Here is a 25105-nt window from a genome sequence, read left to right as displayed (position 1 = left end):
ATTAATAAGTCCCTTTGATTAACAAAATTCTTTGTTTGCTTCTTTTTAAAAATAAATTTCCTGGAACTTGGATTACCTTGATGGTATCATTCATGTGAAAGGGATAGGTTTTGCTGGGAAAATGCCATGGCTTGTAGAAATACAAAATTATAATAATAAAACATTCATCTGAAAAGTCAGTTGGAGCCCTCTCATCTTCTGACTTTCTCTCAAGTCCAGTTTTGGGCATCATACTATAGAAAAGCAAGCTCTGTGACTATCGCTTGAAGGAGCTTAGTCACAAGAAAAGACAATTGGCGGTGGTGATGGTGGAGAATATGGATTTAATAGAGTTCTTCAAATATCTGAAATAATGTTACAAGAAAATGTATGTTTTGCTATGTCTTTAATAAAAGAATATAATCTATTATTCCTGAGTTCAAAACATAGCAGAAAAGATTTAAGTTACAGGAGGTGGATCCTGATGGAATGTTATTAAAAAAAACACTTCCTAATACTAAGAGTGTGCTACTAGCAGTGGTGGGATTCAGCCGGTTCGCACCACTTCAGCAGAACCGGTAGCTAATCTTTTGTTGCCCGGGCCCAGTATGGACTTCTGGAAGTGACATCCACACAGAGAAACGGTTGTTCGCATATTTGAATCCCACCACTATGTAGTAGTATCATTTACACTCCCCCCTCCCACACACTTCATTGGATATATTTAAGCAGATGCTTGAGTAGGGTGCTTTAATGCAAATGCCTGAATTGAGAACAGGTTGGATTCAGGAGTCCCTTTCAAGTCTATCATTGTACTATAAATTCTAGTCATAAAAATACACATGATTTGTTTATTTGAATCCACATTGTCATATTTAGAAAAGACTGTCAAAATTAAGTTTATAGTTGATTTATTTCACAGAGAGTGATACAACTCAACAATAATAAATTTATAACTATTGACTGCTTGTCTTTTCAGGAAGCTAAATGTAGGGTGACTGAAGCAATAATCTCATCTCTCTCAAGCCCTGTTATTAGATACTTATGTCCATAAACGATTGCTGTTGCTTATTAAGAGCAGGCAGATTTTACAAACCTGGTAAGACCTCTTCCTCCTTCCCATAAAAATTAAATAATATTTATCAAAACATTATTCTCAGTGGCCCTCCCAAACTAAAATGTGGGCCACTGAACTCCGATGAAGAACTTCATTCACTCTTAGAATAAAAGAGATATTAAGGAAGGAAACAACTGTGCACAACTGTGGGATCGCATAGTTAAGAGCACATAACTTGGTTCCTCTAATTACAGCAAATTATGTTGCACTTCAAGGAATCTAATATACAGCCAGTCTGGTCTTATTATTCCACGTGCCCTGCAAATGAACTTAAAATCTGGCATGGAATATTTTCCTCTAGTTTACAATACAAATGGTTAGTGGAAATAAAATGGCAGTAAGAATGTTTTTGTTAACTGTGCCAGCTCAAACCCACATAACTCATGCGCTGAATTGTTATGGTTTTGCAAAAAGATGTTTGCTTTATTTTTTTTAAATGCATTAATTAAACAGCAAATAAAGCTACTAACATTATGTGCTGGAATGGATGCCAAAATGGACATTATAAAAATGCTAACTCCAACATTAATTCTATGTTTTTGGGCTGTCTCATGTCTCTTAAACCTCCCTAGACCATTATTAATCATAACCTATCAAGTACATTGATCACATTTTTTCTGTCACACTCCAAAGAATGCTTTTATTAATTAAAGGGAAGAAAAATTATAAGTAAAGTTCTTAAGAAATCTTATTATTTTCTTGGAGAGAAAATGGACTTGTTCTCTACTTTCCAACTCTATTATTTGAAAGAGAAGCTTGATTGAGACTTAAACTTATTCTCTGTTTAAGAAATATTATATCTATTTACAAGATGAATTTACTACAGGTATAATATAAGTTAAGATAATAGGATTGGTAACCTTGGAGAACATAGGGTTATTTATATTTAAATGCATCTTGTTTATCATTTTTATTAAAACTTTTAAACAAGAAGGTAAAAAGTGACATGAACTAATACAAAGTAAGGAAGAAAAAAGAAAAAGAAAGGAATAAAAGAAAAATCAAAACATGCAAGAAAAGAAAAAAAACGAAGTAAAAAAAGAAAAAAGTATAAAGAAGTGGCTTCTGTTATTCTTGACAGCAGTTATAAGTGTAAATATATTTTAAACTCTCTCTAAAGTTACATCATATTACTCTTTTTTTCTACAGTCTATCTTGTCTAATTATCAAAACCATAAATCACAAGTTCATTTTGTTCTTTTTTATGCAGAAAGTTGGTAAGAAGCTTCCAGTCATCAGTAAATACAGATAATGTCTCTCTAATGTCAGCAAAATTGTCAATTTCACTAACCATCCCTCTAGAGCGGTTATGTCAAACCTAAGTGCATATGCATTTCAACCATATGTGCAAATATTGAAAAAAGCTCTCAAGATGTGGCAAATCTTCATCATGTCAATTAGAAAAAAAGCAAGTGACAAATGAACTAATAACACACAGCTGAGGGTGAGTCCACCAATATGTGCTGATTGTGGTTATATTCTACTTTCAATGTGGCAGAGATACATTGAGCTGCATTGGCTTCCAGTTGCCTTCCGGGTGAGATTCAAGGTGCTGGTGATGACATATAAAGCCCTACATGGCATGGGTCCGGATTACCTACGGGAGCACCTACTGCCGGCGTCAACTTCCCTCCGTCCTGTACGCTCCCACAGAGAGGGCCTCCTCAGGGTACCACCGGTCAGAGAATGTTGACTGGTGACCCCCAGGGGGAGAGCGTTCTCGGTGGGCGCACCAGTCCTTTGGAACCGCTTACCGGCTGAAATACGGATGGCCCCCGACCTTCGCTCCTTCCGGCGTGATCTAAAAACTTATCTATTCGAACAAGCCGGCCTGGTCTGATGGGTTTGGGGTTTTAACATTGTTTTTAACTAACTTACTACATTGGGCACAATCATTTAACTTTAAATCTTGTATCCTGTATTCTTATTTTTATTGCCCTGTACACCGCCCTGAGTCCTTCAGGAGAAGGGCGGTATATAAATCAAATAAATAAATAAATAAATAAAATAATAGCTAAACATAGCTTTCTATTAAAACATCCTATTCTAGAACATAGAACATCATCAGAATTAGAAGGGATGTTGGAGGTCTTCTAGTCCACGTCCCTGCTCAAGCAAGAGACCCTATACCATTTCAGACAAATGGCTGCCAGTCTCTTCCTAAAAGCTTTCAGTGATGGAGCACCCACAACCTTTGAAGGCAAATTGTTTCACTGGTTAATTGTTCTCACTGTCATGAAATTTCTCCTTAGTTCTAGGTTGCTTCTCTCCTTGGTTAGTTTCAATCTATAGCTTCTTGTCTTGCCTTTTTGTGCTTTGGAAAATAAGTTCTTTGTGGCAGCCCCTCAAATATTGGAATACTGCTATCACATCACCCCTGGTCCTTTTTACTAGACTAGACATGCCCAGTTCCTGCAACTGTTCCTCATTTATTTTAGCCTCCACCCCCCTGATCTTCTCTGCAGTCTTTCCAGTCTTGACATCTTTTTTATATCGTAGTGTTCAAAACTGGATTCAGTATTCCAAGTGTGGTCTTACCAAGGCCTTATAAAGCAGTACTAATACTTCATTAGTATTAGTGATCATGATTCTATCCCTGTATTAATGCAGCCTAGGATTGCGTTGGCTTTTTTGGCAGCTCTAGTACACTGCTGGCTCATATGTAACTGACTGTCTACTAGGACTCCAAGATCTCTTACACAGTTATTGCTATTAAGTCAATATCTAATCTGTAATTGTACATTTAGCTTTTCTTGCCCAAGTGTAAAAAAAGTATTCTTCATGAATAACCTTCTTAATCAATAACATAACCTGAGATGTCTCTAGATCAGTGTTCCCCAACCTTTCCAGGCTGGCAAACCAGAGGGAAAGGGAGGAGCAGGAAAATGTGTGCATGAACCCCTAAGACACATGCACAAACAAGGCACTCATGGCAGGGGGTGCTAGTGCCCGCTTGCATGCGCAAGCAGGCCGCACCCACCCACAATGGCTACACTGGGGCACATGTGCAAGTGGGCCACTAGCGCCCACACTCATGTGCAAATTGGCTGCTTGCACCCACACTCATGCTCAAACAGGTTGCTAGTGCCCATGCTCATGCACAAACAAGCTGCTAGCGCCCATGTGGCGGCACTAGTGTGAGTGGGAGAGTGCATGCACACATGCGTGTAGTCACCAGCCATTCCTGGGGCCTGGTGGACAACTGGGCCTCAGCCCATAGGTTGGAGACCCCTGCTCGATCACTAGTCCTGGTGACATGGGTCACTTTTTGCATGGGTGGCTTCCTGAAAATGTAATTTCTTTCAATAACTTGCAATTTCCTTTTGAAGTGATGCAAGAATATGTTTCTTTGGAGTTAGCTTGTTTGGTTTTCACAACTTTTGGGATCAGATTTGCAAACTGATGCAGAAACTTGCTGTTTCCTTTGGTCAAATTTGTGAATTTCTTGCAATAAAAGTCAAGACAAAATATTGTACAAAAGTAGCGTGTACACTTTTATTAGTCCATATTTTTGTATTTTCCTAAACAGAATATACTTTATGCTTCTTCTATCCTAGTATATGAATTTTATCACTTCTTTTGAATTATAAATGGCACCATCAAATTCTAATAAGCACATTTTGACTTACATGTAAGTTAAGAAAGTAAGAACTGGATTATTTTGTAGGAAAAACAGACCAAATGAACATCTACTTCATCTCTAACTCAACTCATTTCCCCATCAGAATCTTGAAAGAACATACCAATGGAATTTCTGTGAAATATTTTTAAAAGTCTCTTTAAAGTCAACAGAGATGGCACACATAAAAGTATCTAATAGTACAAATTCCATGTGGGTTGCTTTAACATTTAAATAGCTGTAGCATTTCAAACAAAAATCTTATAGCTAACCCTAACTACTAATTTGCAATAAGGGTTTTATCCAACCTCAAAAAGACTTGTTTTGATGATACACCATATGTGGTTTTATAGCTTTAATGCCTTGAGGCTAACTTTTCTGGGAAAGAGAAGATAAATCTTGTTTTAAAATAATCTTGTTTTAATGTGTTGAGTTCTTTCTATGTTCATTCCCTACTGAACAACTGTCCTCATCTCAAGAGTGAATATGTTATTCTAATTTGTGAGTTCTGGTTTCTCCAGAATTGGAAAAGACCTGGATTTCTCCCCATAAGAATTTCTAATGGCTCGTGGATCGTCTAATAATTCTTACGTGATTTTATAGATAAACAGTCACACAAACTGAAATTTCACAAATATAAATACACTTACTTCCAAGTAGGAACAAAATATGCAGCATCACAGTACTGTGTGGGACAAGAGATTGAAAAATTGTGGGAGATTTGGAAGAAGCAAGGGTAGTTAGTTATTCTAGCCCTGAAGATGAGATATCAATGTTCTGTTTGTTTTTAATGAAGGGAAGCCTTTTTTCCCTTTAGATATTTTGTATCCCACCTTTATTATTTTTATAAATAACTTAAGGTGGCAAACATGTACTATATTCCTTCCTCCTAATGACAATCCTGTGAGGGGAGTTGGAGAGGCTGGTCCAAAGGCAGCCAGCTGGGTTTCATGCCTAAGTGGGACTAGAACTCATATTTTCCTGGTTTCTAGCCTCATGCCTTAGCCACTAGAGTCTAGACCAAATTAACAATTTGCTCCACTGATAAACAACTTCTAATATCATGTGGTCTTTCATACTATTTATGTAAAATATGGTAGCTGTATCCTCAATTAATCAGCGAAATGACTTCTTGCATCCATAAGTTGTGGGTGCTCCAACTCTGGAAGTTTTAAAGAAGGGATTGGACAACCATTTGTCTGAAATGGTATAGGGTTTCCTGCCTGAGCAGCGGGTTGGACTAGAAGACCTCCGAGATCTCTTCCAACTCTGTTAAGTCTGTTGCATCTTCTGCACTCTGGATCTTCAGAGATTTGAAGATAATCATTCCATATCCTATAAGAATAATTGCTTGTCTTTGTTTGATAGGGTGTGAGAAATGTACTAAGTAGACAATGGTCCCTGCCCATTTATTTTTGCTTCCTGTTGAATTCTTCATATTTGTCAAGAACACAATTGTAGTCTAATTACATTTCTTGGAAGCTGAAGACATTTTAGTCAGGGAGTGCAGGCCACTGGGAAACTGATCTATGCCAATCTGAACTTTGTTGAATCTATTAATTGGGTTGTTGAGAACACAACAGAGTTCTAGCTATTCCCAAGAATTCATTGTACTTCTGTCTGCAGACTGTAGCTGTGACTGACGTGTGTATCTTGGTGTTCACAGTTTGTTGTCAACCAGTGACACTGGCTCTGTAATTCACATGCAAGAAATGTGGGAGACCTACTGTTTTTCCTAGCTAACTGCTCTTCTTATTATATCATTGTTTTTCAAATTGAGCTTAAAAAAATAAGTGATGGGAAAATTTTTGGCGATTTGATTTCCAAAAGCTTTAAAATTCAGCAATAGTTGTTCAAGACTTGTTTTTTTTTTAAAAAAAAATAGACAATTCTCTTTATTCCCAAGACAGTATTTGAGTTGCTTTATGCCGGGATCATTCTTTGAATAACATTTCTGTCACCTGAATTACTTTAAAGAACTGCAAACTTCTCTTGCCTCTTCTGTTTCTCTTCCTTTTTGTCAAATAAAATGTGGCAGATCCAGTCTCAGATATAACTTGGATTCAGAACTGTTTATGGAATATTCAGATGAATGTAAAACACAGAATTTGCAAGCCGCTTCAAAGTGTTACATTGGAATTTCCTTCAAAAAAAACCCAAAACCCCAAAATGCCAAAGTACTTTACTGGCACTGTGAGATAGCATATGAAAGATTTGCTGGAGAGGGCTGAAGAATGTGGACTCCTTGCTTAATATAGCTTTTCTGTATAAATTTGGAATTGATTCGGCCAAAGGATTTCTTCCAGATGACTGCCCTTCTTCAGACCTTTGGAAGATCTGAACATGAGGCCCAGCGAGACAAAGCTTTAAAGGTATTTAGAGGTCAGTTTCAGAACAGAGAGCTTACTGGCGGCAGTATCAAATTTACTCGACAAGCAGAGGAAAATTATTTTGCTGTATTGGCAAAGAACTGTAATTTTTGTGATAGTGAGTATATAGTATTGTAATTTCTTAGCTTGTAATCTTCTCTCGATATTTATTGTTTAAAGCTAGAGAGTCACATCTCTTTCTAGCAGAAGGGCCACGATTTAGCCTTTGAGATGCTGGTGAGAGAACCACTGCCAGAAACAGAGGTATTAGATAAATTTGGTTATGTTTAATTTACATGTAGTTTAATATAATTAACTCTCCCATTACTCTGTTGCTTTCCACTTTAAAAATTGCCAATTGGAAGGAATAGTTGGCAGTTTTCAGGGATTGCTTGTAAATTACGTACTCAATTGAAGTTTTGAACTCCATTTTTCCTTCTAAAATAAAACCTCAAAGCTGGTAATGGCATTAGGCAAAAGTATTATGCCAAGGGATAATTCAACAATGGTTGGGAATTATGGAAGTTGAAGATCAACGTATCTGGAGAGCATTAGGCTGAGGAAAACGACCTTGTTGCTTTAGGGAGAAATTTTCTTTTCTGCATACTTCTTCCTCTTTTCTTTGTCTATGTGAGTGCATACTGCAATTTGCTAATGTCCTTTGGAAAGGAAAAAAAGCAATTTTAGCATGTACATAATAGCAAGTGTAGGATTTACATTAAAATACCGGTAATAGCTAGTGGTAATGCAAAACCCTGTTTAAATGACATGGAGGATAATGTAACTTTAGTCATTTCCCTTGTGGTTCTAGGAAATGGAAGCCTGATTCCACCCACAAATAGAATATTCCATTTGTTTTCATCTGCTCAAAACTGATGTTAAGGGCCATATACCCAGATTCCCATGTACTACTCTGATTCTGGAAGAATAAATAATATATTCAAGAATAAACAGTATTCTGTTGCTGCAGTGTTTAAAACTGCCTTGGTGGAGCAGTGGCCTAATGCCTCCTTAAGTAACACCAGCTGCCTGCAATTAGTGCAGGTTCGAGTCCCACCAGGCTCAAGGTTGACTCAGCCTTCCATCCTTCCGAGGTAGGTAAAATGAGGACCCAGATTGTTGGGGGCAATAAGCTGACTTTGTAAAAATGCCGCTTGGGGCCCCCCAAAAGCCCTAATAAGCAGGCATACACATAGAATGAAGGCTATTGCTAAGCACATTGATTTGTGCTTCTTAGATTGTAAGCCGCCCTGAGTCTTCAGAGAAGGGCGGGATATAAATGGGATTTAAAAAACAAACAAACACAAGAATAATAATATCTGCTCAGTCCTTAGAATGTTGTAGAAAATTATTGCCTCCCTCTTCTTTTAAAGTGAATTTACCTAATTTGCATATCTCAGACTGTTTCACAATAGAATATTTTCACATGCCAAGACTGTGTCTGATTTGCTTGGCTTCATCTAGACAGCAGTCTACAACCCAGATAGGCTTAAATTATTAATCTATACTCCTGTTCATATCAACTGAGAAATGTGTGATTGAGTTCAGTAGAACCTGTTGCTTAATATATTTGCATATCATAGCAGTGTAAAGCTCATATCAGGTCAGAAATCAGAAGTATAGTCTTGGATTTTCAAAAAAGACGATAATCTGAATTTGGGTAATCTGTCATTCAGAGAATGGGAAGGGAGAAAAAAAATATTCCATTCCCTCTAATATACAGCTGAAGAGAATTACACATAATCATGAGACTTAGAACTCATTCTGAGGCAGAGCTTATTTATAATCCAAAATATGCAACAAGGTTCAGACTAATTTGAAGTATTAAAACAATTCAGACAGATTTGTGGATTCTTTCTGCACATGTACAGATGTTTTGGTGATTTAAATCAAAGTATATCTGATTCAGATACTCAAAACAAATAGGATAGGTTTTCTGAGATTGCATGTGGTAACCAAATCCTACCTTATTTCTCCCCCTTGACCCTTTTTCACTACACTGAGAACTAATTTAGTGCAGTGGTTAAGACTTCAGGCTAGAAATTGGGAGACTATGAGTTCTAGTCCTATATTAGGCCTTAAGCTACATAAGTGGCCTTGGGCCAGTCACTCTCTCTCAGCCCTAGAAAGCAGGAAATAGCAAATCACTTCTGAAATCTTAGGAAAAAAAACCTGCAGGGATCAGTCCAGGCGCTCACCAGAAGTTAACACTGACTCAAAGGCACACTATACAACAGTTTGTATAGTGACCATTCAAAATTACATGGACACTGACTGAAAAAAGTTACAACCTTTGTAGTTATCCCCATGATCACGTAATCAAAATTCAGATGCTTGGCAACTGGTTCATATTTATGATGGTTGCAGTGTCCTGTGGTCACATGATCAACTTTTGCAACCTTCTGACAAGCAAGTGAATGAGGAAGCCAGATTCACTTAGCAATCATGTTACTTGCTTAACAACTGCAGTGATTCACTTAACAATTGTGGCAAGAAACATCATAAAATAGGGGAAAACTCACTTAACAAATATCTCACTTAACCACAGAAATTTTGGGCTCAATTCTGGTCATAAGATGAGGATTACCTGTACAAACCTACATACCTACACTCTTTGTCAGGTATGAGGTGTGAATCTTACAGAAGAGCCTTATCCATGCCAGCACTTCCCAGGAGGAGTAAAACTCAACCATGAGGCTGAGGTTGGGCAGCTTTGGATACTTCACTCCCAGCACATCTGTATATCACTATGAAAGGCATGCGGAAGAGATTGATGTTTTATCCTGCTATTTTAAAGCTGTTCATGGTTTTAAGCACATTGTTTTTAGTTTTAACAAAGCTATTGTTTTAATAGCTTTTAATTTATCATTATGTGTTCCCAGTTTGGAATTTATTTTTAAGGATAAAAAACACTTTTTTATATAAATAAGTCAGTAGCAAAAAATTAGATAAGAAGTATCACTATCTTCCTGCCAGGAATAAAGATTATGTTTTGGCTAATAATAAGATGGGAATCAAGAGATAATGATGGTTCCAATGTTGTTTCTACTCTTCTACTCTGCTGTGCTCTTCCAGCTGTAACATCAAACCTACTGGGAACTGGGTGATGACAGTGTCCAAGCATACAGTGCCTTTAGTAATAATTATAACTACTAATGTTTAGTAATAAACATCTCCCACGTTGATGCACTGGGACTAATTTTTCAAGGCTGCCTAGACATTAAGTGTGCTACTTGAGGAATAAATAGGAGTTGTAGTCCCACGTACTGTATCTGAAGGGTTGCAAAAGGTTATGAAGGCAAGGAAATCCATTGAACTTGTCAAACATTTATATAACTTGAAACATGTGAGAAGCATATCCTGTACCTTAATTTCCAATCAACTAAAAAGGTGCTGTAGTTGGCTAATAGTTTTCATTTCCTTTCAATTCTTTTGTCCTAAAACCTTGATTTAATGGTATATGGAAAGGAAGCAACTTTGTTTTCCCACCTTTCCACCTTATCTGAAGGTTTATACACCCAAGAATTATGTTCATATTTCAATAAATTCAATTCTTCATCTTCCAGCCCCACCTTAGTTCTCTGAGATTGGTATTGTTTGGGTTTTTTTTAAAACATTCTCTATCCCGGTATAAGTAATAAAATACAAAATCATTCTTTATATTTCCCCTTTCGAGAAGCACCACATCACCAATGTCCCTACATTTGACATTGATTGAAGTTCAGGAAACTTAAAATGAAAATCCCACCCTTTTCCTATTTCCTTTTGGCAACGGTTTCTCATCTGCAGGGAGGCAAAAGCAAGATCCAAAATATGGCATAGGATCAACTCCCAGGCCCCTGAGATTATTCCTCTGCAGGCTGGCTTCTAGGGCAAGTTCCAAACGATGTGATTTTAGAGAGATGTTGAGACCATTTAGTCCAACTCTACAGGCAGTGGACAATCTGCAGTGCAGGAAGCAAGTGTAGTTTTTCCTTATTCATCTCTGTGGAAAAAATCCTCTTGGTCAGTGTCACTGTTAGAGCATTTATCCTAAAGTTACCTGAAAAGAGTTTAGAGATGGGAAGTAATGATTCAGGGAACATCATTTTTGATGGAAAGAGGGAAGAGCTTTCTAAGAATTTAGAAAGGACAGGGGTGAGTAATTTATTGAGGACATATCTTATAAAATGGTAATGCTCAATTTTACCTAGTTCACTCTTGTGAAGCTGCAGTATGTGAAGGGAGAGCAAATTAAATATAGAGGCCAAGTGTCAAAAAAGGGGAGAGCATCAAGAGCATGTAACCCTAAAGAGAAATTGGGGCCCTTTATGACAGAGCTTTGCTAAAGCCATGCAACTAATAAAGGACAATATTTGTAGCTTGGGGTTGAAATAAGGGGTCCCTGGTGCTCTCTGGGTTTGGTTGTTTTCTTCCAAAGGTTTCATTACCCAAACTAGGTAAATCATCACTGCTAGACCAGAGAGCACCAAGGATCCCTCAAAGCCATGCAGTCCAGGAGCTGAAAGGATAAAAGGAATAGTATTTGGATCCAGCCAAAATGTTCCTCGTGTCAGTGAAATCAATTTTTTTCCCCTACTGTCAGTCCAGGACTGAGAAGGTGTGGCTTTTTGGATCTTCAGTCCTTCGCCCCTTCCCATCCTCCACCATAACCATGGAAACTGACAGCTCCAATGATGCCAGAGGTTTCCCACAGAAGCCAATGCTAAAGAGTAAGCAGTCTTTTGGACTGTAAAGATTGACCAATAAGTCAGGTAAGTGAACCACTCAGATTCTTTTATGCTTCTCATATGCACCTCTTGTATGTCTAACTTTACATCTTTTCCATGTTTAGATGTTAGTATTCAGTATGAAAACTCTGCTAAGCACCTTTTTAAGACAAGCTCCTTATTTCTCCTTCACTTACTCTGATATGAAGATAGAAAAACAGCCAGGACTCAGCCCATCTCACTATTAAGAACAAACTAGTAGTTCAGAGGTTCACAACATTGTACAACATGTAGCAACCAAAACCATCCCAAAGAAAAAGAAATGCAAGAAAGCAAAATGGCTGTCTGAGGAAGCTTTGCAAATAGCTGAGGAAAGGAGGGAAGCGAAAGGCAAGGGAGAAAAAGAAAGATATGCCCAATTAAATGCAGAATTCCAAAGAATAGCTAGAAGAGATAAGAATGCCTTCTTAAATGAACAATGCAAAGAAATAGAAGAAAACAATAGAATAGGGAGGACCAGAGATCTTTTCAAGAAAATTGGAGAGATGAAGGGAACGTTTCATGCAAAAATGGGCATGATAAAGGACCAAAATGGCAGGGACCTAACAGAGGCAGAAGAGATTAAGAAGAGGTGGCAAAATTACACAGAAGAACTATACAGGAATGAGCTTAACATCCCTGACAATCACAATGAGGTGGTCACTGACCTCGAGCCAGACATCCTAGAATGTGAAGTGAAGTGGGCCTTAGAAAAGCTGAGCAACAACAAAGCTAGTGGAGGTGACAGTATTCCAGCTGAGCTATTCAAAATCTTAAAAGACGATGCAGTAAAAGTGCTACACTCAATTTGCCAGCAAATTTGGAAAACTCAACAGTGGCCACAGGATTGGAAAAGATCAGTTTACGTTCCAATTCCAAAGAAAGGCAGTGCCAAAGAATGTTCAAACTATCGCACCATTGCACTCATTTCTCATGCTAGTAAAGTTATGCTTAAAATTCTACAAGTGCAAAACTTGGGTTGAAACTAAACATTAAGAAAACCAAGATCATGGCATCTGGCCCTCTCAATTCCTGGCAAATAGATGGGGAAGAAAATGGAGGTAGTGACAGATTTTATTTTCCTGGGCTCCAAGATCACTGCAGATGGGGACTGTAGCCAAGAAATTAAAAGACACTTGCTCCTTGGGAGGAAAGCCATGGCAAATCTAGACAGCACACTAAAAAGCAGAGACATCACCCTGTCAACAAAAGTGCGTATAGTCAAGGCTCTGGTCTTCCCAGTTGCAATGTATGGCAGTGAAAGCTGGACCATAAGAAAGGCTGAACGCCAAAGAATTGAAGCCTTTGAACTCTGGTGCTGGAGAAGACTCCTGCGAGTCCCTTGGACTGCAAGGCGATCAAACCAGTCAGTCCTAGAGGAGATCAACCCTGACTGCTCTTTAGAAGGCCAGATCCTGAAGCTAAAACTCAAATACTTTGGCCATCTAATGAGAAGGAAGGACTCACTGGAGAAGAGCCTAATGCTGGGAAAGATTGAGGGCAATAGAAGAAGGGGACGACAGAGAATGAGGTGGCTGGATGGAGTCACTGAAGCAGTGGGTGTGAGCTTGAATGGACTCCGGAGGATGGTGGAGGACAGGAAGGCCTGGAGGAACGTTGTACATAGGGTCGCGATGGGTTGGACACGACTTCGCAACTAACAACAACAACAACAACAGTAGTTTAATCTCTTGGCCACATATAAGTAGTGTCTTTTCCAAGGGTCCTTGCACAAGGTGCCTGCATGTCATGTCATATTTAATTAAACCGCCTGGGATCAGTTTTAATGATGAAAAAGGTGAGATAAACATTTTATAAATAGTGAAATAAAATGACTGAACTACTGAAAGGACATCTGCTAGCAATGACAATTACATTCAAGTGGCAAAAAAGAATTTTGCTGTTAACTTTGTTCTAGACTACAGGTCTTCAAACTTGGCCCTTTTATGACTTGTGGACTTCAACTCCCAGAATGCTGGCTGAGGAATTCTGGGAGTTGAAGTCCACAAGTCATAAAAGAGCCAAGTTTGAAGACCCCTATTCTAGACAGTAGCAAGGCTAAAGACAGCAGTGAAAAAGTACAAGGAACCATCAGGCATTGTCAGGAACCACTGATAACCAATCAGGAGGCATTTACAACCTATGCACAAAGACTGGAGGCTGCATATATCAATGATCCAAGAGTAAAACAAATTTGATAAATGTTTGTACCTATAATGTATTTACCAGTTCTCAAAATCAAAGCCCCATTAAAATACCATCTGGTGGTTTGTTTAGAAAGCATTTATTTTTGCAAAAAGAAAGCCATTATCAACCAGCTGCTTGTAAACTTCCTCTGCAATGCAAGAATCTTTGTGTGGGTAATTGCTCTGCCTCTTTAAGTGCATACTCCACTGGTTTGCATTAACAGTTAACTCTTTTTATGATTATGTCTATCAGTCATCTCCAACAATTTAAATCAGGTTTAGACTTAGCTATAGTGACATCACCCCGTTAAGAAAGAAGCCTGGAGGGACTTACTGTCCTTGAGACAAGGCTGAACCTGTGTTGAGCCTATTCTTCAATCTTCAAGGGTAGATGAGATGTGCCAGCTGGCACAGCTCCCCTTCAAGTAATTTTGCTTTTCCATTATGAATCCCATTCATATTATTAAATGTCCCTTGGGGACTTAGGTGTTGCATTAAAATAGCTAGCTGCTTCCATTTCCAAATGCACTTGCCTCAGAATGCATCTAACCCAATAACATTTGCAAAAAGCATTCCCAATGCCCATAGATGTCTTCTTTTTAACATCTGTGACCCATTATGCTATGTTTTTTTCTGGTGCTTAACTAAACATAAGCCCATGAATGTTTAGTGTAAGCAAGCCTGCCTACCCTCTCCCAAATCCTGCCCCTGAACTTATTCTCCAACATCCTCATTATGTACTTTTTTGGAATCACAACTGTTTGACAGAAGAGAAAATCTCCAAAGATATTGTTTTAGTGATTGTAGAATAGTCTGTTCATTAAAAAAGACAAAAGGAATTAAACTGATCCATGTAGTAGGCAGTACATGTAGTAGGCAGTATGTCATAGAGAATTTGCAGGAAGTGGGAGATCTAACAGGTTATTGATGTCCCTTGCAAAACAACTTCATTGTTTAAAGGTGGAGAAAGGATCCAGAAGGCTTTTTGGATTTAATACAACAGGGAAGAAGTAGAAATGATAGGGAGAGAGGGATCGTGCAGTTCTAGTATTTATCTTATTGCTTACAGGGAGAACTAAAGGCAGTTAAACTAGTGTTTCTGATATCAATCTCAGAGCCATTGACCGCAATCTTTGAGAAATACTGGATCACAGGAGAAGTGTCAAAAGACTGGAGAAAAGCCAACATAGCTCCCATATTTAAGAAATGGGGGAAAAAGTGGACCCAGGAACTTGATGTCAATATCTAGGGAAATCCTAGAAAAGATAATTAAGAGTGGATTTGCAAGCACTTAGAAGTAAATAGTGTGATTATCTGAAGACAGCATAGATTTATTAAAGATGGGTTGTGCCACAAATCTTACCACTTTCTTTGACAATATGACTTGATTGATCAACCAAAGGAATGCTGTGGATATAGTGTATTTACATTTCAGTAAGGCTTTTGATATGGTAGACTATAGTTTCCTTCTCAATAAACTGGAAAAATGAGGACTGGATGGTCCCACAATGAGATGGATTCACAATTGATTGAACAACTGTAGCCAACAGGTGATCTTGAATAGGCCTTATTCACATGAGGGTTCCTTCCTGAGTCTAATACTATTCAATATTTTCATAAGTGACTTAGATGAAGGATGCTTGTAAAATTTGTGGGGGAAACTGCTAATAACCCTAAAGACTGGCTTAGGATTCAAAAGAACTTAGTAAACCTGAACATTGGCCGTATCCAACAAAATGTTGTTCAATAATGAAAAATTTAAGGTTCTGCACTTAGGCAGGAAAGACCAGATGGTTTGTACCAGGCTTAGCAATAGTAATTGTGAGAAACATCTGGGTGCCTTGGTAGATCACAGGTTAAGTATGAGCCAGCAATGTGCTCTGTTGCCAAAAAAAGTCAATGCAATTTTGGCCTGCATCAATACAGGTATTATATCAAGACCCCAGGAAGTAACAGTACTGTTCTATGCTGCTCTAGTCAGCCTACATCTAGAATACTGTGTCCAATTCTAGTCACTATAAAAAATGGATTTTGAGGATCTGGAAAGAGGGCAGAGAACAACAAAAATGGTAACAAGCTGGGAGGCTAAATCTATACAGAAACATTAAAACTACTTGATATGTTTAACTTAAAGGAGAGAAAGCTAAGGGGAGACATGACAGAAGTCTTCTGATACATAAAGGGATGTCACATAGAGGTACATTTATTCTCCTTATCACCTGAAGGTAAGACAAGAACTGGATGGATGGAAGCTTTATAGTAAGAGATCCAAACTTGAACTAAAGAGGAATTTCCTGACTGTGAGACCCTACCTCCTGAAGTCATGGTTTCTCCATCTCTGAAGGGTTTCAAGACTAAATTGGACAGCCCTTTATCCAGAATGGTATGCAGACTCCTGTACTGGGCAAGGGGTTGGACTAGAACACCCCCAAGATCCCTTCCAACTGTATGTTTCTATGATTCTAAGCCATCGTAGCAGAATATGTAAGAAATTACAGAGGACAGAATATACAATCCCTCTGCTTTAGTCAAGGTATGGCTAGACATCTCATAGACTGCCCAAAAAGGTCATCATTGAAAAAATAGCAAGCTCAGGATTGTGGGTTTTTTTAAAAAAATTGATATAGAATCATAATTTCTCTGCTTTTTTATTATTCAGCTTTAGATTATCTCAATATATCAGCCTTCAATTTGCCATTTTCTAATTGTGTTGGACTATACATTTTCCGTGCTCGTTACTTTGATGGGCTTTATAGTTCAAACCTCTGAACTGGGGAAGCTAACCCATTTACCTGTGCTAATGCCATTCCACTTACAACACTGTTGCAAAGTAGGATCCCATGAAAGAGAAAGAGGAAAAATGTTAGCACCTCCAAAATCCCAAAATGACTGAATAATATCTTGGATTTTCTGTAATCATGTTGCCATTCCCATCTATAGTATGATTTCATTGATTACATCTAGCCCAGATGCTACTACTGTTAAGACAATTTAGAAATTTCATCCAATACAAAATATACTGTAGCTATGTAGCCCAACATGCTGATTCTATTACACCAAGGCTGTGCCAACTAAGTTCAAAGGGGGTGGGGAGATCAAATATGAAATATTCATTTTGACATTTAAAGTCTTTCTGATTTGAACCCAAGAAATTTAACTCACCCTCCCTGTTATAGACGCTGAGCTTGTCGATCAGAAGATCAGCAGTTTGGCAGGTCGAATCCCGAGTGCCACATAGCACAGTGAGCGCCTGTTACTTGTCCCAGCTTCTGCCAACCTAGCAGTTCGAAAGCACTGCTAGGTGCAAATAGAAAAATAGGGACCACTGCGGTGGGAAGGTAACAGCGTTCTGTGCACCTTTGGCGTCTAGTCATGCCAGCCACATGACCACGGAGACGTCCTCGGACAAGCGCTGGCTCTTCGGCTTTGAAACGGAGATGAGCACAGGCCCCTAGAGTTGGAAACGACTAGCACGCATGTTCAGGGGAACCTTTACCTTACTTTTTTAAGGTGCACTGAAAGGTTTCACCCAAATAATGTAAAATGATTAACTAAAAAGATTAAAACACAATGAAGATCAAGATTATCTGTTGAGCTAAATAACGTATTTGTAAATCTTCAACAAAATTGTTTGCTCATTTCCCCAGTCTTTCTTGTACATCTTGATATCTCTGCACATTTTTAGTAATCTTGAATTCATGGATATAAAATTTCTGCCTCATGGTGATGGAAAACATCACTGAGCACCACTTTCTGTTATTTGGAGACCTAGTGCAATAGGTAACCAGTCATCTCCTTTTTCCAACAGAAACACACACACACACACACACACACACACACACACACACACCAGTTTCTCTCTTTTTTGAGAAGAAAAAGAGAGAAATAACAAGGGTGACAAAGAGCAGTAGATGAAAGCTTACATGCAATTGAAAATACTGAACACAGGGCTGGCCTTATCTAATGCAAAGCAACTGCCTCATGTAAACAGGTGATTGGGACAGCAACAAGCTCATGGATCTGTCTAAACCTTTAGAGCAATTGGGTTTGCTGCCCCATTGCATTTCTCAAAGATTGATTCACTTGCCAATCAATTGGTTTTTATATGGGAGGAGATATCCTTTGCCCACCAGCAAAATCTCTTAGTTGGCCCTGCTAAACTGAGCAGGACTGCTCTTACAGTTGTAACATATGACCTTACTTCAATTAATCATTCCATCTAACCAGTCTCCAGAATTACAACCCATCGACTGTGGTTTTCTCTTTATTCCTAAAGCATTAACCCCACTCCCTTCTGGACAATAACAAAGCAGTGGAAGAAAAATGAACAGAGCACAAGCTGTTTGCTCTTCTCAATGATGCCTGAAAATTCTGAGAAGTTCCTGGTCCTGGTTGTTCTTTCTTCTTTGCTGGATTGGAATTTTAATGGATGTGATAAGAGAAAAACACCACCTTTCATCTGAAGGGTTGTGTTTATTGTAGCTTCCTCCTTCCTTCTTTACAATTGCTTCTGTACACAACCCTGAGATGGCTGAAGACACTCATCCCTTCCAGCATCTACACAAACACACTTTAGCCCTCTATAATTGTGCTACAGTGAGAAAGGAAAAGAGGAATATCTATTAGCCTGGGATATCAGCAAAGGAAGTGAGGCTAGACTTGACAGTATGAAGGAAAGATAAAATAATTCAGCTCTTCTTTATCAAGAACTAATCTGATGCTTTTGGAATGGACTAATATTTAGGCTCATAGAGTAGACCAGCCAAAAAGGATCAAGGCAGAAAAGTTGCTCAGATTGACTTCTTCATTTTAATGGTGACTCAAGCTCAGCCTACACCATCTATCAAGGAACAGGAAGTCAACCTTTAAGGTCACTAAAGAAATTATTTCTAATACTATTTCATGGGGTGATGTACACTTCACTTGTGTTTGGAATTCTTTGTTCTACATTGCACCACCAATATATATTCAAAATATCTATTTCTTTCACTTAACTATAATTTTTAAATAACTTGCATTGTTTTCTAGTCATCATTTTCACTAAACAAAATACTCCAAACTTTTTAGTCCTTTGCCAAAAGGAAGAAATGCTAAGCTTTCTTTTTAGCGGCTGTACAGCTCTTCCATCAGTAACATTTTTTAAAAAACTTTCAAATATACTTTAGTTGCAGTAAATATTTATATGTGTATTATTTTCACTTGTCATCTTACTCTGAATTTCTTTCCCAATACTGTCATTCATGTAGACTAGGAGATACTGGAATTCACAATCTTTCCTCATGTATCAATGGTACTTTAGCAAACTTTGTTTCAGGAAACCCTGTTAGCCAAGATAAGATGTAATTCTACTCTCAGCAAGCATATAAAGTGCTCTGTTTTAAAATCCAAGCAAATGAAATAGAATTTTCTAATAGACTCCATAGGGAATCCAATCAATTATACAGGCTCACAAGTGAAATGAGAAACTGCTTATTTCCAAAGTAGTGCTTTGTTTTGTTTTTAATCATAAGCAAATTTAAGGGCTCTTTCTAATTCAAAACACCAGTTACTTGTTGCCACTTGGAAGTTTCACCTTAATTGCCTTAGGAATAATTGGACCAGAACAAGACAGGAGTTTGATGTTAAGCATTCTTGAAATGAAAGGGAATAAAAGCTTGAATTTGTTATGGACATGGTTACAATAATACTGAGAAGATATAAGAGATCTGTGGCCTTTGCAATATACAATCAAAATCAACAAAACAAAATTCAAGAGAGTAAATTCTAGTTAAAGAAAATAGTCATACATCAGTCTGAGAAATTGGTCTACCAATATTTTGGAATATTTCTTTTTTTCTTTTTAATCCCATTTATATCCCGCCCTTCTCTGAAGACTCAGGGCAGCTTACAATTTAAAGCACAAATCAATGTGCTTAGCAATAGCCTTCATTCTATGTATATGCCTGCTTATTAGAGCTTTCACCCACCCCCCACCACAAGCAGCATTATTACAAAGTCAGCTTATTGCTCCCAACAATCTGGGTCCTCATTTTACCTACCTCGGAAGGATGGAAGGCTGAGTCAACCTTGAGCCTGGTGGGATGCGAACCTGCACTAATTGCAGGCAGCTGGTGTTACTTAAGGAGGCATTGGGCCACTGCTCCACCAAGGCTCTTTTGCATAGATGCTGTCTTTCTGCATTGTTCACAGCTCATATTGGTTATGGTTTGATTCAGAAATGCAACTACATCATTTAATTTTACTCACTATGCTCTTGTTATGGTCTTCAGGTTAGTCCTGAATTCTGGTGACCACATGGACAGGTCCATGTAGTATTCTTAACAACATTTTGAGGTGGTTAACATTCCATTCTTTCTAGGAATATGAGATAGGGATTGGCCAAAGTCATATAGTTCTGTGGCAAGGAAGGACTAGAATTTAGTTTTTCCTGATTTTAGTACAGGACCTTTAACTATTACACCAAACTGGTTTCACAATTTTTATTACAAATGATTAGTATTTATTTGATAAATTGTTTGTGTGTTAACAAATACAGAGCACAAGTTCTTTTTTAAATAAAAAAACAATAATCCTTTCACAAATAGTGCAGTCATCATAAAAAGCACAGGCTTGAACTGTCCTGCAAATGTTTTTTAAAAAGGATTTTATGAAAATATACAAGATGTTTTAAGATGACAGTAAAAAGTGTGTAGCTAAGGTCACCATGACAACAATAGTTTCCCAAACAATATTTCAATTTGCAATTAGGAATCATCAGTTTGCAGAAACCAGCCAAAGTAGCTGAAATGTTCTTATGGATCTCAGGATGCATCAGAAGATGTGCTTCATCTGAATTGCTACAGAAACATTCTAGATGAACCTGATTAATTGAGCAAAAAAATATTATTCCTGCTGCTTCCACCATCTGCATGGCTAATGCCTAGTCTTCACCTTGGTCGGCGTTGAGGTTTAATAATAACATAAGATCCTTTTTTGAAAAAGCCCCACAAACATTAGTAGAAACAAAGGAACTAGAAAAAGTTAGCCCCAAAAGTGACAGCAAAACCAGCTTTGAAAATTGTAATTGTATTTGTATTTATTTGGCATATAGTACCAGTAGTAAGAGCAAAAACTCTGCAAGCAACAGCAGAGGATGAACATAAATGTTTTCCTGGTCTTCATAAAGCTTAGTGAAACTCTAAAATCAGTATTATTCAACCTTGGCAACTTTAAGATCCATGGACTTCAGCTCCCAAGAATCCCCAGCCAGCAAGGTTCAGAAACACCGTTCTTAGACTTTGGGTCATGGGCCAGCTGCGGCCTCCAAACTTGGGTTTGTGGTTCCCAGAACATGCATATGTAGAATGGAATAATCGTGTGAGCAGTGCATGCTCAGCAAGACTATTTATTTCTTTGGAAGCTTTCTACATTTCTTTTTAAACTTGCATTAGTGGTTGCAGAGATTAAGCTTAGAGAGAACTGAATGTAAAGGCTGAACAGCTTAACTTTTTAAGTTCTGATCTAGAGCTACTGTTTTACAGAACAAGGAGAAATTGTGTGTTTACAACTCTAATGTAGAATAGAAAAAATATATATCTCAGGACCTTTCCTGACCTGGCATTCTCCAGATAGGTTGGAACTTCCAGAAATCAAGGAGACAGGAATTTTAAGAATTACAGTCTCAACATATTTGGAAGGTGATGGGGGAATCTGCTCTGGATAATGATAGCAAAAAGAAAAAAAATCCCCTGAAATATCCCCTATATATATATAGGGGACGCAGTGGCTCAGTGGGTTAGGACGCTGAGCTTGTCGATCAGAAGGTCGGCAGTTTGGCGGGTCGAATCCTGAGTGCCGTGTAACAGAGTGAGCGCCTGTTATCAGCTTCTGCCAACCTAGCAGTTTGAAAGCACATAAAAATGCAAGTAGAAAAATAGGGACCACTACGGTGGGAAGGTAACAGCGTTCCGTGCACCTTTGGCATCTAGTCATGCCGGCCACATGACCACGGAGACGTCCTCGGACAAGCGCTGGCTCTTCAGCTTTGAAACGGAGATGAGCACCGGCCCCTAGAGTCGGAAACAACTAGCACGCATGTGCAGGGGAACCTTTACCTTTATATAAATAAATATATAAATTGCTGTTATATCAGCCCCTTTCTTCTGAATCTTTAAGAAAAATGAAAAAAATCACATTGACATTAATAATAAACAGATTAGTTAACAATATTGCCATCCTTTCTTATTTTTGCTATTTTTTTATTTTATTTTTTCTTGACGACAAAAAAAAATCTGGCTCTTAACTTTGTCCAAATCATTTTTGTTCATTTTTAGAATTTGTGTAGGAATGTTGGTCTTTTGCCAGACAAATGAACCTTTTCGGCAACACCTCATTTGTTTGTTCAAAAACATTAATATTGTGCAAGCGTAAATCTGACTCACATTTTTGCTGCTTAGCAATTCGAACAGAAAAACTAGCAACTATCCATTGTGTGGAAGCCTCCTTTTTGCCACAGGCAGTAAATAAATGTGGGAGATGTAAACCATACTTATTATACAGACTAATTCCACTTGTAAAAATAACAAGTAATTTAACATACTTCAAAGTGCAATTGTCATGACTGAGATAAACCATCCAATTGTAAGAGTGCGTTGCTATGGTAACCACATTGATAGAGTATTCATTTTCTCTGTTCCCTCATGCCCCAAACTATACCATTGACTTAAGCAAAAAATGGGAGAGATTCATTCATAGAGTTAGCATAGCAACATCTTTCATAGCCCTAAGGAGGCCATGGGACCAAAAGACCTTCACTTGTACATGTGAGTGCCAGGAGAAGGGAATAACACTGGAATTGTTGGTTCATTGCTATCTGGAACTGAAGCAACTGGAAAGAATGAGGAATGGAAAATACAAAATGGCTCAGAAGCAAACAGTGAAGTAATAATGGTTAAGTGGGTGTATGTTAGTGGTGTATTTGAGCCATATCAGGAAAAGAAGATAAACTGACCTTCCTTCTTTTAGGCTTATCTTGAAATCAACCGAGGATCTCTCCCAGCTAGTATCTGCTTCCACATAAGCTGCAAGACACATATTTGATTTTAAATTTGGTTTAGACTGAACTAGTCATTTGAAGAGAAAAGAGCTGTCAATGGAAGGATCACTCTTTTGCTAGTTTTAGATTGCCAGTTGATACCAATTGTTGGTGGATTGTAGGATTGGTTAAAAATGATCCACCTCAGGAGCCTTATTGCTCTGGATAGAGCCTAAGTACAGTTGGGGAATTTTCTATATCATTTATATCTTGGCTGATCTGTGGAATATGGAAACAGCCTGGTACTAAATACTATCACAGAACTTCTTGTAGAGCCAAATCAGCCCCTTGGATTAATAGGGTGCTGAGAGTGGTGAAACAGATGGGATGTCAGCTGGAGCACATGTGCAGCACTAAGACCGAGCATGGAGTGAGATCTATCTGAAGGCTAATTTGAAGTCATGTTCTTGTCAGCCAAGCAGCCAGGAGTAGTTATTTCTCTGCCTCTCTTATGTCTAGGCAAAACTGGCCAACATTACTTTCTGCCCTGTGCAGCATTTCCTCCATCAAGATATCAGAGAAAAGTACTGGAAATAGCCAGTGGCATGTTGTCAAGGTTTGCATCAAACTTTGCTGATGGTCAGTTGGATCTGTCTCAGGATTTCAATGCTAGGGCAAAGGATCCAGCTTTATCAATTGCTTGTCTCATTATTATGGCATCTTTTCAGCTTGTAAATCACAAAGATGCAGAGACATGAGAAGGACCATCTGCTTACTTAACCTTTTTAATATACTTAGTTATATTGCGCATAATAGACATTGCTCCAATAGGAAAGAATAAACTAAAAAAAATGAATAAAAACGGAGCAAAAACCCCATGAAACTACACAGACTTTTGGATAGGGAATTCTGAAAACAGAGAGCAAACTTTCATGTCTTTTCATCTAATCCAGGTTGATGATGATGATGACATCTAGAAGTTTCCTCCTTCTGTTTCCAGCCAAATAAATATTATAATCAAGGATTAATTTAAATAGTACCTTCACCCCTACTCTAAAGGTAGCCCAAATTATTGAATAAAAACAAACAAAGCTAGTCCTCACCTTTCTGCTTTACTCCAGAATAAAAATTATTATATTTTCATTTTTTTAAAAAAGTTATTAAAGTGATAGTTGTCAGGGAGGTGATCAACTTTCAGTGGGAAGGATGGAAGATTTTCTTCTTGACTAAAGGAGGTAATAAAAAGACATTTATGGGGAAAAAGCCCTCCCTTGAGTCAGTTGCCCAATTATGGGCCAGTGTTAAATATTCCGTTTCTGGAAAAGGCAGCTGCAAAGCAGACATGTCAGATGTGATATAGTACTGCAATTTGTTTTCAGTACTATCATCCATAGTATCTTTCTAACCCCCAATGAGAATTGGGTGGGATTGAGCCCCCCAATCCTTCCTCTCAGACTGAATTCAGAAAGTGTGCTGGGGGACTATAGTTTTCTAATTGAACATATTTCATCTTCTACCCACATATATCACAAAACTGCAAAGAGTAGTTGTTTTGAATTGTGGGGTTCTGTTAAATTTTAGCAGACATCTCCTAGAAACTATGGATGGATTAGGTTGGGCTAGGACAGGGGTCAGCAACCTGAAACAGTGAAAGAGCCACTCGAAACCGGTTCCCTCACAAAAGGAAAAACTGGGAGCCACAAAAAATGTGTGTGCATGCGCGTACATGCGCACATGTGCAGAACAGGGTTTCACTGAAGAGTGGAGCCAAGGCGAGATGCACGTACCCTGCATATTTGAATTGATTGGTTGAACTTTTTTAGTCCCACTTTTTTTTTTTTTGACTGCACATGGCAAAGGACTGGGAGCCGCAGGAGACGACTGAAAGAGCCGCATGTGGCTCCGGAGCCGCAGTTTTGCAGATCTGTGGGCTAGGATGATGGGATGAAATATGTTCAGTATAATAAGATTGTGGAATTGTGATCCTTCTAGCTTGTCTGCCCACTCTATGAATTGTAGTGTGGACCTATCCTAGTTCTAATCCCCAAACAATGCTATAACTGACAATGGCCTT

The sequence above is a fragment of the Vipera ursinii genome, assembly GCF_947247035.1.
Source record: "Vipera ursinii genome assembly, chromosome: 6".
In the NCBI taxonomy this organism is placed as follows: domain Eukaryota; kingdom Metazoa; phylum Chordata; class Lepidosauria; order Squamata; family Viperidae; genus Vipera; species Vipera ursinii.
The sequence above is the reverse complement of the archived record's forward strand: the minus strand, read 5'-3'. Positions refer to the sequence as shown.